Source organism: Mesoplodon bidens (genome assembly GCF_964165515.1).
Source record: "Mesoplodon bidens genome assembly, chromosome: 2".
In the NCBI taxonomy this organism is placed as follows: domain Eukaryota; kingdom Metazoa; phylum Chordata; class Mammalia; order Artiodactyla; family Ziphiidae; genus Mesoplodon; species Mesoplodon bidens.
In genome coordinates this window covers 108462883-108477722 of record NC_138177.1, presented here as the reverse complement: position 1 = coordinate 108477722, position 14840 = coordinate 108462883, and positions in this window count along the sequence as shown.

Here is a 14840-nt window from a genome sequence, read left to right as displayed (position 1 = left end):
GGAAACACAAAATAACATCATATTTGTGTGACGAAGAAAAGTAATCCCCAGGGTCTACAGTATGCTACTCTACTAGTTTTGACTCTTGATACGTAAATCACTGGGCTGCAATTTGAGCCGGCTTAGGCAAAAAGGTAAATTTATTGTCTCATGTGACAAGGAAGAGTAAGAGTGTAATTGGGAATGACTAGAACAAAAGATTTGATCGTACCAGGATTGTTACCTCACCTTTATCCATGTCTTCTACTGCAAATCGGAATTCTCTGAGAAGCTAGGACCTCAGTTGCCAAAACCTTCTGAGTCTGCATTTTCAAACCTTCACTACCAGAAAGCCTCACCTAAGCCTCAATTTCAAAGATCCAGGGCTATACCCTGATTGTTTAGGCTCAGTTCATCTGCAGATCCTTGCTTTAAAGATGGTTAAGGTGGGGCTTCCCTAGTGGCGCAGTGGTTGAGAGTCCGCCTGCTGATGCAGGGGACATGGGTTCGTGCCCCAGTCCGGGAAGATCCCACATGCCGCGGAGCAGCTGGGCCCGTGAGCCATGGCCACTGAGCCTGCACGTCCGGAGCCTATGCTCCACAACGGGAGATGCCACAGCAGTGAGAGGCCCGTGTACCGCAAAAAAAAAAAAAAAAGGTGGTTAAGGTGGACTTCTGTAGAGCAACTAGATATTTGATTGGCAGCCCCTTACATCAGAGACAAGATCTAAGTAGGCAAGGGCAGGTTCTCTAGAGGAGAATGGCATTATCAGAAGAAGAGGGAAGACATGCTAAGTGGACACTAATAACTCATCATATAAATGTGATCTTTTAAAATCCTTAATGCCATGCCATAGTTACTACCATAAATGGGTAGAGAAGGAAATTAAGATTCATAGAATTCAAATTAATTGCCTTGGGTCTCAGTGTCTCTCTGTCTCTGTTGCTCTCTCTCTCTCAGACACCCCCCCCCACACACACACACACCCCACAGTGATGGAGCTGGAATTTAAATCCCAGTCAGTCTAATTCTAAGTCTTATGCTCTTTCACTAATTATACATTAAACACTCTTAGCAATGTGGCTATTATATGAATAAAGATACAATGGTTAGATAGCAGGCAATAACAATCACCCCACCACCTCCACACACATACACTAACGACCTCCACCATGTGTTTATACACTCTCCTGGCTTGCTTCTAATCCAGGTGAGAGAATGTTTCATGTGTGTCCCCCATCAGCTCTGTCTCCATAAGCCTCAACTGCCTAGGGCTGCCATGAATCACAGAGGAACAAGAAGAAGGAGGGCACAAGTTGGAGGAAACAGACAACCTATCCTCAGCCCTCTCCAGGTCAAGATCTAACCTTCACTCTAGGAAGAGATGCTGCACTTCCATGTGACCACCTTTCAGTAATTTTCTCTTCTACACTCCAGGACAGTGGGCTAACTCTTCCCAGAAGTGCACAAAATGGCTTCTTAGCAACACAGAAGAGCCTATAGATTCAGTCTAGTCTGTTCATCTCATTTTGTGGCCTAGGGGAATAATAACCAGAGAGATTAAATGACCTGCCCAAGTTAAAACCTAACGTCATAGGCAAATTCAAATTCAAGACTTCCATCTCCCAGGCTAGTGATCTCCCATTCACACATGGATGTTTCAGTCACTCCAGAGAAGAGTGAGCTCTGAGGGTAAAAATTAGCATCAGGAAGAAGCTCCAGAGAAAATTATAAAGGACAATGAGTATCTGTGCAACCTTCAAAGAGTATCCCATTGTCTCCTTGGAAAGAAATGAACTTGCATCTACTGATAGCAGTGTAAAAGGAGTAACTGAGGACAGCAGTGGAATTAGGAAGTCAACAAACATTTATTACGTACCTGTTAGGTATCCAAACACCTTTTCTGTGCCAGGTGCTGGGGACAGAGCAATAAACAGCACAGGTATGGTCACTAGCCTCAGTGACCATGCTAACAAAGATTGCTAACAAAGAAAGCAATCTAGCGGGGAAGATAGACTTTAAACAAAAAGTCACAGGTGTGATGGCTATTTTGAAAGGTCAAGTGCAGGATCCTGTGGAAATGCAAAGCCCATCTATGGCAGTAGGAACGGCCACTCAGAAGAGGGGAGTTTAAGCTGAGACTTGAATGATGAGTAGGATATACTCAGGGGCATGTGGAGCGGAGTAGTAAGCCAAGCAATAGTGTATAAAGGCCTGGAGGTGAAAGAAAGTGATGATGTGGGGATATGAGAGCAGGTCCCTGTGGCTGAGCATAGAGTGAGGGAGAGGGTGGAACAACTGCCTGGAGAGGCAAGTAGGGGCCAGATTATATAGAGCTCCATGAGCTATGTTCAAGAATTTGCTTATCCTAAGGACAATAAGAAGAGTTTTAAGCAGAGAGAGGCAGAATCATCTCTGCATTTTAAAAGATCATTCTAACATCAGCATCAAGAGATTAGAAGGGACTGAAACTGAACATGGTGAAAAACCTCTTAGGAGGTGATTACACTGGTCAGATTAAACCATGGTGCTGGCTTAGATATGAATGTTAGCAGAAAGGAAGAGGGGACTCAAGATTTGCTTCCATTGTTCCCTGAACTATGCATAACAGAAAAAGCAAAATTAAACCTAAAGTCTATACATGGGGGGCAGGGGGTCTCTGAAAATTAAGATAAAAAAGAATCCAAACAGGTATCCCTCCTGTTTGCTGGGAAAGGATTAGAGAAATGAGTACACAGAAGAAAAATAAAATTAGGTGTAGTGATTCTGATTCACAGACACCATTTCCTGGCCAGATGCTGCTGTGGAACTTTCAGAAACACCCACTAAAATCATAAATGAAAATCACATATTCGTAACAATTAATGAGAATACAGGCTGAATATGCAATGTGGATGAAGATTTTGATTTACCCATGGAAGATGGAAATATATATGATAGAGGAAAACAATACCCAGGAATGTGATAAACATTTGCATGAAAATGAACCACTAGAAAAACTCAATACTTCTTCAATACTTTATGCAACAAAGTATCTTCAGAGCAGTCAAAAAGAAATAATAATAAATAATCATAGTGAATTTTCCTGCCATTAATTTTGTCACAAAATTTCTGTTGACTTCAGTGGAAGTTTTGCATCTAGAATGTGGCCCAGGAAATATTTATAGTCTGTAACTCAGAGACCAAAGACCTTGAACATCAAGAAAATCTCTTACCCTTATTTATATACACTGTTCTTTATCACGAAGGAAGAGCTGGTACCCATTCCAACTAACCAATCATTATGCAAGGAATATTCTGACTCACCCAGCATCTTTAATCAGTAAATGCTGTGCCAATGGAAAGAGAGCGGGAAGAAGTCACAGCAACCATTAATAAAAAATGACTAGGGCTTTCTATCAACAGAAGCATCATTAGAAAATATATGGTAGGAAAATAGTAGGCTGTAGATTTGTGGTGGCAGGGATGGCAATGGAATACTAACATTTATACCCTCTTAACCACTTTGTTTTAAAATGATGCCGGATTTCAGGTAACTACATATGTGGTTAATACAGCATTTTGCATTTTCAATTTCTTGCTAAATTCCTGACTATAGTCTCAAAAGATGGGACTGCCTTACCTGACTCTTTGGCTCTCCCTCCAGCCTCCAAACACAAATTCTTCTCTTTTTTTCCAGTTTTATTGAAGTATAATTGACATGTAACATTGTATGAGTTTAAGGTGTACAACTTAATGATTTGATATATATATTTATTACAAAATTATTATCACAATAAGTTTAGTTTAAAAATAGGGAGTGTTTCACAAATTTGCATATTATCTTTGCATAGGGGCCATGCTAGTCTTCTCTGTATGGTTCAAATTTTTTAATGTTATGTGTTGTTGAGTCAAGCATCACAGATATTTCTAACAGGTAATTGACTGTCATTGTCTGAGCATATCTTCCATGAAGGCTTTGGTCAATTCATGGCAAAAGATAAATCAGATGTGAAGGGGAAGAACCTCAGATTAATCCAATACTTTCTTGAAAAGTCTCCTCTTTTTGCTGCACTTCTACTCCCAATCATGAACCCTTGAGTAAATAATGAAAATACGATTCACATTTCCAATACACTGTGCAATCTGCATTTCAGCTGAGGATACTTCTTGGTCACACAGTAGAGACTTGTAATTTGAAAGTAACTGTATTGCATTTTGAAAGAAAACAAGGCAGTCATATTCCATTAACAGAAAGCCTTCTTGAGCGTGTCCCTTGGTAGGTTAAATGGATCTGAGTCATGCACTGACGGTGAATGGGAGAATCATAAACGTTTATATAAAACACCTACAAATCTTAATAGGGGGATGAGCTAAAACTACAAAAGTCCTCATTACTGTATAACTTTCCAAGTATCACTAATGCATGTCACCAGTGGATTAACAGTATTCTGCTCTAATGGCATTTCTGCCCTATCATTAACCCAAGCATGGTCCAAAAAGTTACTTGAATATCCATAAACGAGCTTACTGCAGTTTATGTGACTTGCAGTTCTATCAGTTCAATAGGAACAACAACATAATTCCTCATCTAGGCTCAGTTGTATGGATCTGAAGTCTAGAGATCAGATTCCCATCGTGTCAGTTTCCCATGCCTTGTTTTCAAAAGATCATGGCTCTGATCCTGTTATGCATAGTAGCACATGACTGCTAATGATATTTCACTATTAATGTATATTCTGGCTTCAGACAGAACCTGGATAGATGGTGTTCTCAAATCACTACTCAGTCTACACTGGAAATTGTACTGGTTTTGATAAGTAGTGGAATATACCACCCACCAAAAAAAAAAAAACAGTCCTATATAATCTAAACTTCTATTGGAATTCCAGGATTTATGTCACTATTATAGAAAAACTCATTTTGGTTATAGCACCAACACGGCCAAATAAATGACTTCTAGATGCAGGAAGAAAATATTTGGCCAAGATAAATAGGTGTTCAAACAGGCCTCCCCAGCTTACTCGTTTTGCTATATGGAAAATGAACTAACCGAGTTTAATGGACACCAAATGAGATTGGAAGCCTGTTCTAATTCACTTCATTCTGTACCAGGAATGAGCAGTTTTTGATTTCCTTACATCCACCTTTAGCCCCTACAGTGTATTCTCAACAAACTGGCCAAGTGATCCTTTTAAAATATACACCAGGTCATGTGACTTCTCTACTCAAAATTCCTCCATGTCTCTCACTCTACAAACAGTGCAAACCAGAGCCCTGGCAAAGGTCTACAGGGCTATACGGTCTGGCCTCTCTGGTCTATTTCTTACCCTCCCCTGCTCACTTTACTCCAGTCCCACTGGACACACTGCTTCTCAAACACAAACAGCATATTCACACCTCTGGACCTTGGCACTATTTGTCCCCTTTGACAAGAACACTCTTCCCTCTGACATCACATGACTCATTCCCTCACCTTCTTCAAACCTTTGCTCAACAGTCACCATCTCAACAGGCAACCCTGTCCAACCTATTTGAAATTATATTGCACCCCCTCTCCTCACACTCCCAGCTCCCCCTTATCCTATTCTGTTTTTCCTCCATAGCACCCATCACCTTCTAACATTCTACATAGTTTACATATTTACTATGTTTATTTTTTCTCTCCCTCACTAGAATTTAAACTTCACAAGGACAGAAACTTTAGTCCATTTTGTTCACTACTATACACTCAGAACTTGAAACAATGCATAGCCCATAGGAAATGCATGCTTAATAATATTAGTTGAATAAAAGAATGAATTCCAAAGTTGCTGAACATGGAAAAGATCTCGCACACAGAAAATTCACAGCTGTTTTACTTTAAGCTATGATTTAAATTCTGAAGCCTCAGTTTTCTCATCTGTAAAATAGAATAATTATATTTTTAACACTTAGGCTTGTTGTAAAGATTAAGGGAGAAAAATGAGTGGAACGTATTTTAGGCAATGATTCACATATTGATTAATTATTTTGATTGGTCCAAGAGCAATGGCAAGCATATCTAACGTGTATATAGAATTTTACACCTTACAAAGAACACAATTGTTTTCATTAGATCCTCCCAGCATCCTCTCAGATTCACTCCAGGAAAATGTTAATAACTGGATGCTCAGTGTCTGTGCCTCAGCAATGTCAAGGATGTATCCAACCACAAGGCTCTGAAAGATGGAGGCCGCTTCAAACTGAAGTCCTCTGAGCCCAAGCCCGGTGCTCTCTCCTCAATATCAGACAAAGAAAGCATTGCTTCCAGCACAAGCTTTCAACAGAATGAAGTGATGTTTCCTTTTTTTTTTTTTTTTTTTTTACTGAGTCTGGATGTCGGCACACAATGCGGCTTAGATGAGGCGGTAGTCATCTGCACCAAGTACCCCCTGCAAATTCCAAGAAGTCAAGACTCAAGCCCTGGAAGAGATCTTTTCACCACTGAGCACTTATTTAGTCACATGCGTGCAATCTGGAATACCTTTACTATCTCAGTGTTTCCTAACATCCTATAAGCATCTCTAGAAAAGGATTAGGTTTTCTGAGAGAAGCACCCCAATTCCTCGTTCAGTCTTATTTACATAGTTGGCGTTCAGTAAATTATTAATGCATAATGAATGAATTTAAAAAATGGGTGTGTTTGCTGTTGCTGCCCATGTTATCTTGCAACATAACATTTTCTCCCTTCTTTTCTACTAAAATAATTAGAGTACAAGCAGATGTCTACAGTGTCATGCCCCGCCCCATCCCTCATAATTGTGTTAATCGGAAAACAAGTTACCCAGAATGTTGTGCACGAAAGAATTACACTTTTAGGAAATGCTGAGTTAAACAACTTCAAACAGGCTTTTTTACTACAGGACTTCTCAGAGCTTTTACCACACAGATGTACATTGCAAATCTTCAAATTTTAGGTAGCATCTATAGCATTTTGCAAATGTATTGGAAAATTTGTGCGCTTCCTCCCCCAGGAAACAAAGCTTTTTGTATGGAATTTCTCTCAAGTTTACCAGAGAAGGCATTTATCTGTAACAATTACACTCAGGGTCTTCAAAAGCAGATCCATAAAAAACTAAAATAAAATGCCAGGAACATGAAGAAGTCAAGGGGAGTTCACATTTTTTTTTGTAAAGCTGAATACCTTAAAGGGTAATTTTACTTAGATTTACTATTTAATTTCCATTAAGCCTAATACTAGGTTTGTGTAAGCCCACAGATCCTGAACGAGTATTATTTTGGAAGATGTGCTAAAGACTGATATTTATTTCACCTTTTTTTTAAAAAGAAACACACTGGTTTGGGGTCCTTACATAATCTCATGGACTTTAAATAGAAGGCCAAAACTCCTCACAGGCAAAGTAGTTAAACTTATGATGGGAAGGAAAATAAAGGATGCTCCTGTCCTACTGGTCTTAGCACAGGGTCTCTTGGTCCATGTAAATGAAATTTTCTAACAAAAAGCAAACGTTATCCAAAGACTTTTGTCAGTTAATAGTATCTTTTTTAAAAATATTTATTTATTTATATATTTGTTTGGCTGCGCTGGGTCTTAGTTGCCACACACGGGATCTTCATTGCGGCATGTGGGATCTTTAGTTATGGCATGTGAACTCTTAGTTGAGGCATGTGGAATCTAGTTCCCTGACCAGGGATCAAACCAGTCCCCCTGCATTGGGAGTGCAGAGTCTTAGCCATTGGACCACCAGGGAAGTCCCAGTTAATAGCATCTTATTTTTATTTACCAGGTAAGATTAAATAAACATAAAGTACTGAGAGCACAGGCCACAGAACTTATACATTTAAATGAGGCCAAGAAGAGTATGGTTGAGGGGTGAGGTATGTCAGGGAAGGATAGCTGGGATTGGGCTCCCTGAAGGAGGTGACAAGAGGGTCTTGTCAGGAAGAAGAATCCAGTAAAATGGGAATGAAAGACCCTTGAATTCCACTGCGTCCACTTTGTACATTAGCCTTGTGATAGCCATCATGACAGATCTTGAATATTAGAGTTTTTGTAGGAAACAGTAAGCAGAAATCTAGGAGACCTAAACCTGGCTGTGTAGATGCTGCTGGCTGAAGATACAAAGGTACATAGAGAAGGAAGTCAGGTCCAGAGAAGACACTGCCTTTAGCTAATATGAGAAGCTATTGACAATGTGAGGTCCCCAGAGCCTGTCATAGGCAGTTGAAGTTAAAATAAAACAACCCTTTTCTCTGGCTTATCCAGGGGAGTCTCACTCCCCCTCTTTCTCTACTCCACCCCACACCTCCACCCTTAGCCTTAGCCCCTGAATAAAGAGGGGATAGAAACTATCCTGATTGTCTCTGCTGCTGTGACAGCTTTTAATATGTATATTAACAAATACCCTACTCGTCATTATTGTCCTAAGTCCTATATTTCACTTTTCAAGCTATAGAAATATACAGACTATTTGAGCAGTAGGCAAATCCCCTACTCTCTTTCTGAATGTAGATGATTTGTGAAGCATTAATGAAATCACTTGACGCTGAAATTTAGTTGCCTTATATGGCAACCCTTCCCTAAACTTTAAATTTGAAATTCCACACCCAAGTCCAGTTCGTTTTTGTTCTCCACATTCCCACTATGCTCCTCCTTCCAGGCTTTTCTAAATGTCATGCAGGATCCTCTCCAGGCAATCTGTATTAAGCACAGCTATTTGAGGCAAAGGCTTTCTCTTAGGGCACCTCATTTTGGAATATTTTAATGGGAAGATTTTAAATGGGTTAACCCTGAACCTTGAACAAACTTTCATTCTGCTGAGGGAGGATGCTCTATCCCCAGATGAGTAGAGCTCATCACTGACCAACACAGCAAGCCATCAACCCACTCAGTCTCACCCACAGCTCCCTCCTCAGAGCTGTTGAAATCTGCTCTTCCTTTGTCTTCTTAAGAAGATCTAGCTTCCCCTGGATTCTCTCCAGAATAAAACCCACTCATTTCCTTGACTTGCAATGTCCTCTTGAAAACTAAGTAATGAAAGCAGATGCTCTAACTCAGACACATATTTTCTCACTCAAATTTTCATCACAGTTTCCCACCCAAAGCTGACGCATTAGCTGTTGGGAAAATCACAGTCTCTAAAGCACACAGAAAGGTTGGTCAGGCTATTTTTGTGGGTTCCATAACTACAACTTTCAATTAATCTAAAAATTTTTTTCATAAAGATTTTGTGTATTCTGTTTGAGTCCTATAGGATATCCACAGAAAAACAAACATGTTTTCTTTCTGAGTATCCTGTATTCTTTTTGCATATTCATACCATTTAAAAATAAAAACAACAGCAATAAAGGTATTCTTTTTCTTGGAAGGAAAACCTGCTACCTGGAGATTACTTTCTTTGCCCAGTCACAGTAAATTAAAATGCTTTCAACGAACATCGCAAATAACAACCATAAAGGCAAAATCTGAACAATTATCTCCTCATATTCCTGCTTTTTCTTCCTCCCCCAGAATGTGGGGGGAGAAGGCTATCATATAAGGGGCAAGTCATTTCTACTTGTTCCCATAAAGCAGTTGGCCTTATGCCTTGAAGAAGACCCTTCTTATAACTGCATTATCTGCTACAGATCAAAAATTTTCCGTGTTAAAGCTTCCAAAAAAGCAGGCTGTTACAGTAAACTCGCATGTCTTATTGAATGGCTGATTCCAAAAAAATAAATAAATAAAATTAATTAATTAAAAGACTCACATCCAGTATTTCATGTGACTGCTGTTTATCCTCCATGGCATGTACAAACTTTTTTTTAGAAATTGCGGGAAGTGTCAAGACCCTTACTTGTTACAATTTAATTTTCTGCTGCTAAGGCAATTACAGTTCAATGAATGATGATTCAAACACATCGAAGTTTTCATTACTCTTTGCTTAATTTGTCAGTTAATGCCTTTGAGTTTCTATGGCTTCCCCGGCAGTCTTAACTTGCCATTAAAAACCTGTCAAAGAAACAACCTTCTGATTCTGACGGGTTTAAAGAGTGTATATCCTTTCATTGTTAAGAAAGTTAGAACTCACTCCTCAACCAAAATATTCATACTTTAGGAATCCACAGTTAGGGAAGGTTGCAATAATTCTGGATTAGTGTTTTGTAATACAACAACACTGCAATAAATACCAGAAATAAGAGTTCATGCTTAAAATACTATATATCACAAGAATGTTACTTTCTATCAATGTTTCTTAGTGGTTTATGGTTACCTGATAAATGTTGGACTTTTACATTCCTCTCCATGTCCCAAGCATCTATTACATTTACACATTTTATACTTCTCTAATGTTTTTGCAATACATTTTCCTGAATTGGCTGATGACATTTAATAGAATGTTTAAGACACAATATAAAAGCTTAAATGCTTCTGCTTATTCTGGAAGGAAAATGTGCACATAGATTGGATTTCAAATTAAAACCTACGATGGTATACCTAACATTTTTGCTTCTGCTATACATATTAAAATATAACTAAGTGCTCCTTATGCAATGCTGCTTCATCAGTACAAATAACAAGCTCTCATACTTACAAGCAAGCTAGATGATTAAGGAGTTTTAATGAAGGGAAACAAAACCACAGGGTTGGGATGTAACAGCCCATGAAATTCTTATTGGTAGAAAGAGAACTTGCAGTAAATAAATATTAACCTAAATGTTATAGAAAACATAAAGCAAACGGGGAAAAACATATTCTTTAAGCTAAAATATAGGTTAAAAATTGCTGACAATGTAAGGGAAGCCTATTTGCATACCACAGGGCTCCATCTGCTGTGGAAAATATAAGCTGCAAGAATGATTTAATATTTAATAGAAGTAGTAGCCACTGTTAATTATAATTTGCACATTTACAAATCAGCACTGATAGCAATACAAATTATGAAATATAAGGGTGTTCTGCTGGATACTAGGGAAAATAAGATGACAGACAAAGTTAATGGAGTATCCCTAACCACAGCTCTGTCAGAACACATCAGAGAACTAATCCAGTTACAAAGAGCCTGCAATGGAAAATCTATTTAAAATATTAAAATGCTGTTTGGTAAAAGCTTTTTCATAGTGCATTTTACTTAAACAGTTGCTTATTGCTCATGGGTCATTAGCTGTACACCCAGATGCATTCTGCAAACTGCCATTTAAAAGAATAGTAGAAATTAAATAAGAAATACATTTCTGCAGCATTTTTTCTTGATATATAGAAAGAGTTCGCTTAATATCTAGTCTGGATATGGAAAAAATAGCATGTGGTCACACCATAAGTGGAAAGCTGTGGAATTAAGCACTACACTTTGCCTACACAGGGCCATAAAATTCAACACAACTTCTCCCTCTAGACCCAAACTTATTTCCATTTATACTTAGATGCTAATAGTGATCATACAAATCAACTCTTATTTAGTAAGAAGACAGAAAGTAGCATTGATTTTTTCATTAATCTTCTATTTCACCTCATTTCTCTCATCATCAAATAATATGGATTAGTAGTAGGTGCAATTTATGCACAATGTTTTAATAGTTAACTTTTGTTCTCTATAGCCTCTGGAATCCCTAATTCATGGAACTGATCCTGTATCCAAACTCCTTCAATTTATTATGATAGGGAAATCTTTATTCTGTGACCATTATCTTTAATGTATGATAAAGATGTTTCTGCATCTTGGAAAAAAATATAGAACAAAGGCTATACCAAGAATAGAGTTTTAAATAGAAAAGCATAAGCAAGTTAAACTGTTATAGATCACATATGAATGTGAAACTGGATGTTGTCACAGTACAGCAGGAAATATTAGCACATATTTAAGTCTACCTAAAGTATACTATGAAGGTATTTGTTGGGTGCAGGCAGAGGTCAAAAACCAGCAGTCTCAGGATCAAGTACTTACAGGAGACATTTTCTTAGCCATCTTCTTTTTTAAACTGGAATTGGAATCTTATAGACAGCGTACCCACCACCTCTTATTGTCTTATTTTTAGCAACTTCATGCCTTTGCATTTTCTTCCTGAGCTCTGTAAGTATTATTCATGACTTTAAAATACTTTTTCCATCACTATTACTATGCTATTTTATCTGTTCTTGGATATGCTAGATGTATTTTTTCATCACCCAAAACATCCAGGTCGTGAATTCACAGCTACAACCTAATAAAGGGCCCATGAGTTATGGACTTCATTAATTTGAGGTCTCAAAGGTACTACAGCACTAGTAGAAAGATGTTGAAAATATCTGCATATTAGCAATGGAAAACTCTCATGAACTTGTCTGTCTTCAACAGGACTCTGGGTGAAACACACACACACACACACACACACACACACACACATTATAATAGTTTCTCCTGAGAATCAGCCCCATTGACTTGCTATCATTCAGGTCACAATTTCAAATATATACCATCTGTGCAGCTAGAGAAACCTGAAGCTGAAATATTATATTAGAATGGTATCAACTTAGTAGCATCCAATTGTACCCATGAGGAGCAAGGACAAGATCTTTCTAGAGGAAAATATCCCCAAGTTAGGCCTTCAAGATTCCCACAGAATTTTAACAAAATATGAGCTCATAGTAAAAAAAAATTACCAAGCATATGAAGAAATACTCCACTATTTATGAGAATGAGCAGAAACAAACCACAGGTTTAAACCCCTAAGACTTTAGAGTTCTAAAAATATCAGTTATAGAATGTAAAATAATTATGAATGGAATGTTTTAAAAAGAGAGAGAAATAGAAAAACAAGATATGTGAGCAAGGAAGAAACACTATCAAAAATGACCAGTCAGATTTGGAAAAGAAACAAAATGCACTGAAATAAGACACACACACATATTGAATTTTTTGAATCATTGGAAGGGTGTTCTGCTTCCAACAGTGGCAAACTAGATATTCCAGATCAACTCTCCAGCTTAAAACAACCAATAAATGTGAGCAGGGAGAACAGTATGAAGGTTCCTTAAAAAACTAAAAATCGAACTACCATACGACCCAGGAGTCCCACTACTGGGCATATACGCTGAGAAAACCATAATTCAGAAAGAGTCATGTACCACAATGTTCATTGCAGCTCTATTTACAATAGCCAGGACATGGAAGCAACCTAAGTGTCCATCAACAGATGACTGGATAAAGAAGATGTGGCACATATATGTAATGCAATATTACTCAGTCATAAAAAGAAATGAAACTGAATTTTCTGTAGTGAGGTGGATGGACCTAGAGTCTGTCATACAGAGTGAAGTAAGTCAGAAAGAGAAAAACAAATACCATATGCTAACACACATATATGGAATGTTAAAAAAAAAAGTTTCTGATGAACCTAGGGGAAGGACAGGAATAAAGAATCAGATGTAGAGAGTGGACTTGAGGACACAGGGAGGGGGAAGTATAAGCTGGGACAAAGCGAGAGAGTGACATGGACATATGTACACTACCAAATGTAAAATAGATAGCTAGTGGGAAGCAGCTGCATAGTACAGGGAGATCAGCTCGGTGCTTTGTGACCACCTAGAGAGGTGGGATAGGGAGGATGGGAGGGAGACACAAGATGGAGGAGATATGGGGATATATGTGTATGTATAGCTGATTCACTTTGTTATAAAGCAGAAACTAACACACTATTGTAAAGCAATTATACTCCAATAAAAATGTTAAATAAATAAATAAATGTGAGCAAATTATTTTGAATAGTATGTTTTAATTCACTGGAAAAACAACAAGAAAGTAAAGAATTATGAATTCAAAAATGCAAAAATTGAGAGAATTCAACCTATAAGTCTCTGCTATTTCCAGAACAAACTTTTCCACAGAGCTTTAACAGACTCATGAGGCTAAATGGAAAGAAATTCAAGTTCAGAATCTGCCAACGGGGCAGAGACTGACAAATCTCCTAGGCTTTGGAATAAGGGTGAACAAAACATAAAGCACTCTCAAAGGATCTAAAACCCCAAGCAAACCTTGATTACTAATATCCTTAACTACATATTAGAAATAAATATAAATTTTCTCTGGTGGAAGATAACATCACCCCAAGACTCAAGTTATCTCTATATTTTTTGATATGCAGTGATTAGAATTTATCAACAAAAAATAATAATAATAACCATGCATATAATTAAGCAAGATAATGTAATCAAAACCTAAGAGAAATAATAGGGAGTAGAAGTAGATCCAGAGAGGATCTGAATAATGGAGTAATCAACTAGTAACTTAAAAATAACTATGCTTAATATGTTCAAATAAGTTTAAAAAACAAGATTAGCAATTTTAACAGAGAATATAAATATAAAAATGGCAATTCTAGAAATTAAAAATATAATAATTTAACTTAGAATTCCATGGCTAGGATTAACTGCAGAATAGACAGAACCAAAAGGACTGCTAGTGATTTAAAATATAGAAATATATCCAGGATAGATTAGAAAACATCAATATTTCAATAGAAATATCAGTGTCAATAAATGAAAATATGTTAATTGAAAATATCCATTATAAAGCACAGAGAGTAAAAAGATAGGTTGAAAAACATCATAGAGTATAAGAACTTTGGTCAATGAAATTAAAAGGTTTAATCTACAGCTAATCAAAGTCCCAGAAGAGTTGAGAGAATGAAGTTGAGGTATTATTTGAGAAGATAATGACCGAGAATGTTTTAAAATTGTTGAGAGATATTAAGCCATATTTTCAAAAAGTCAAAATGTCAAGCAATGTCAAGCAAGATAAATATTAAAAATGTCACACCAGGTATAACTGTAGATCCTATAACCAGCTAGAGAAAAGATATTCACCTTAAAATGAGCATCAATAAGATTAATAGCTAACTTCCCCAGAGAAAAAGTCAAAGCCAGAAGACAATGGAATGATTT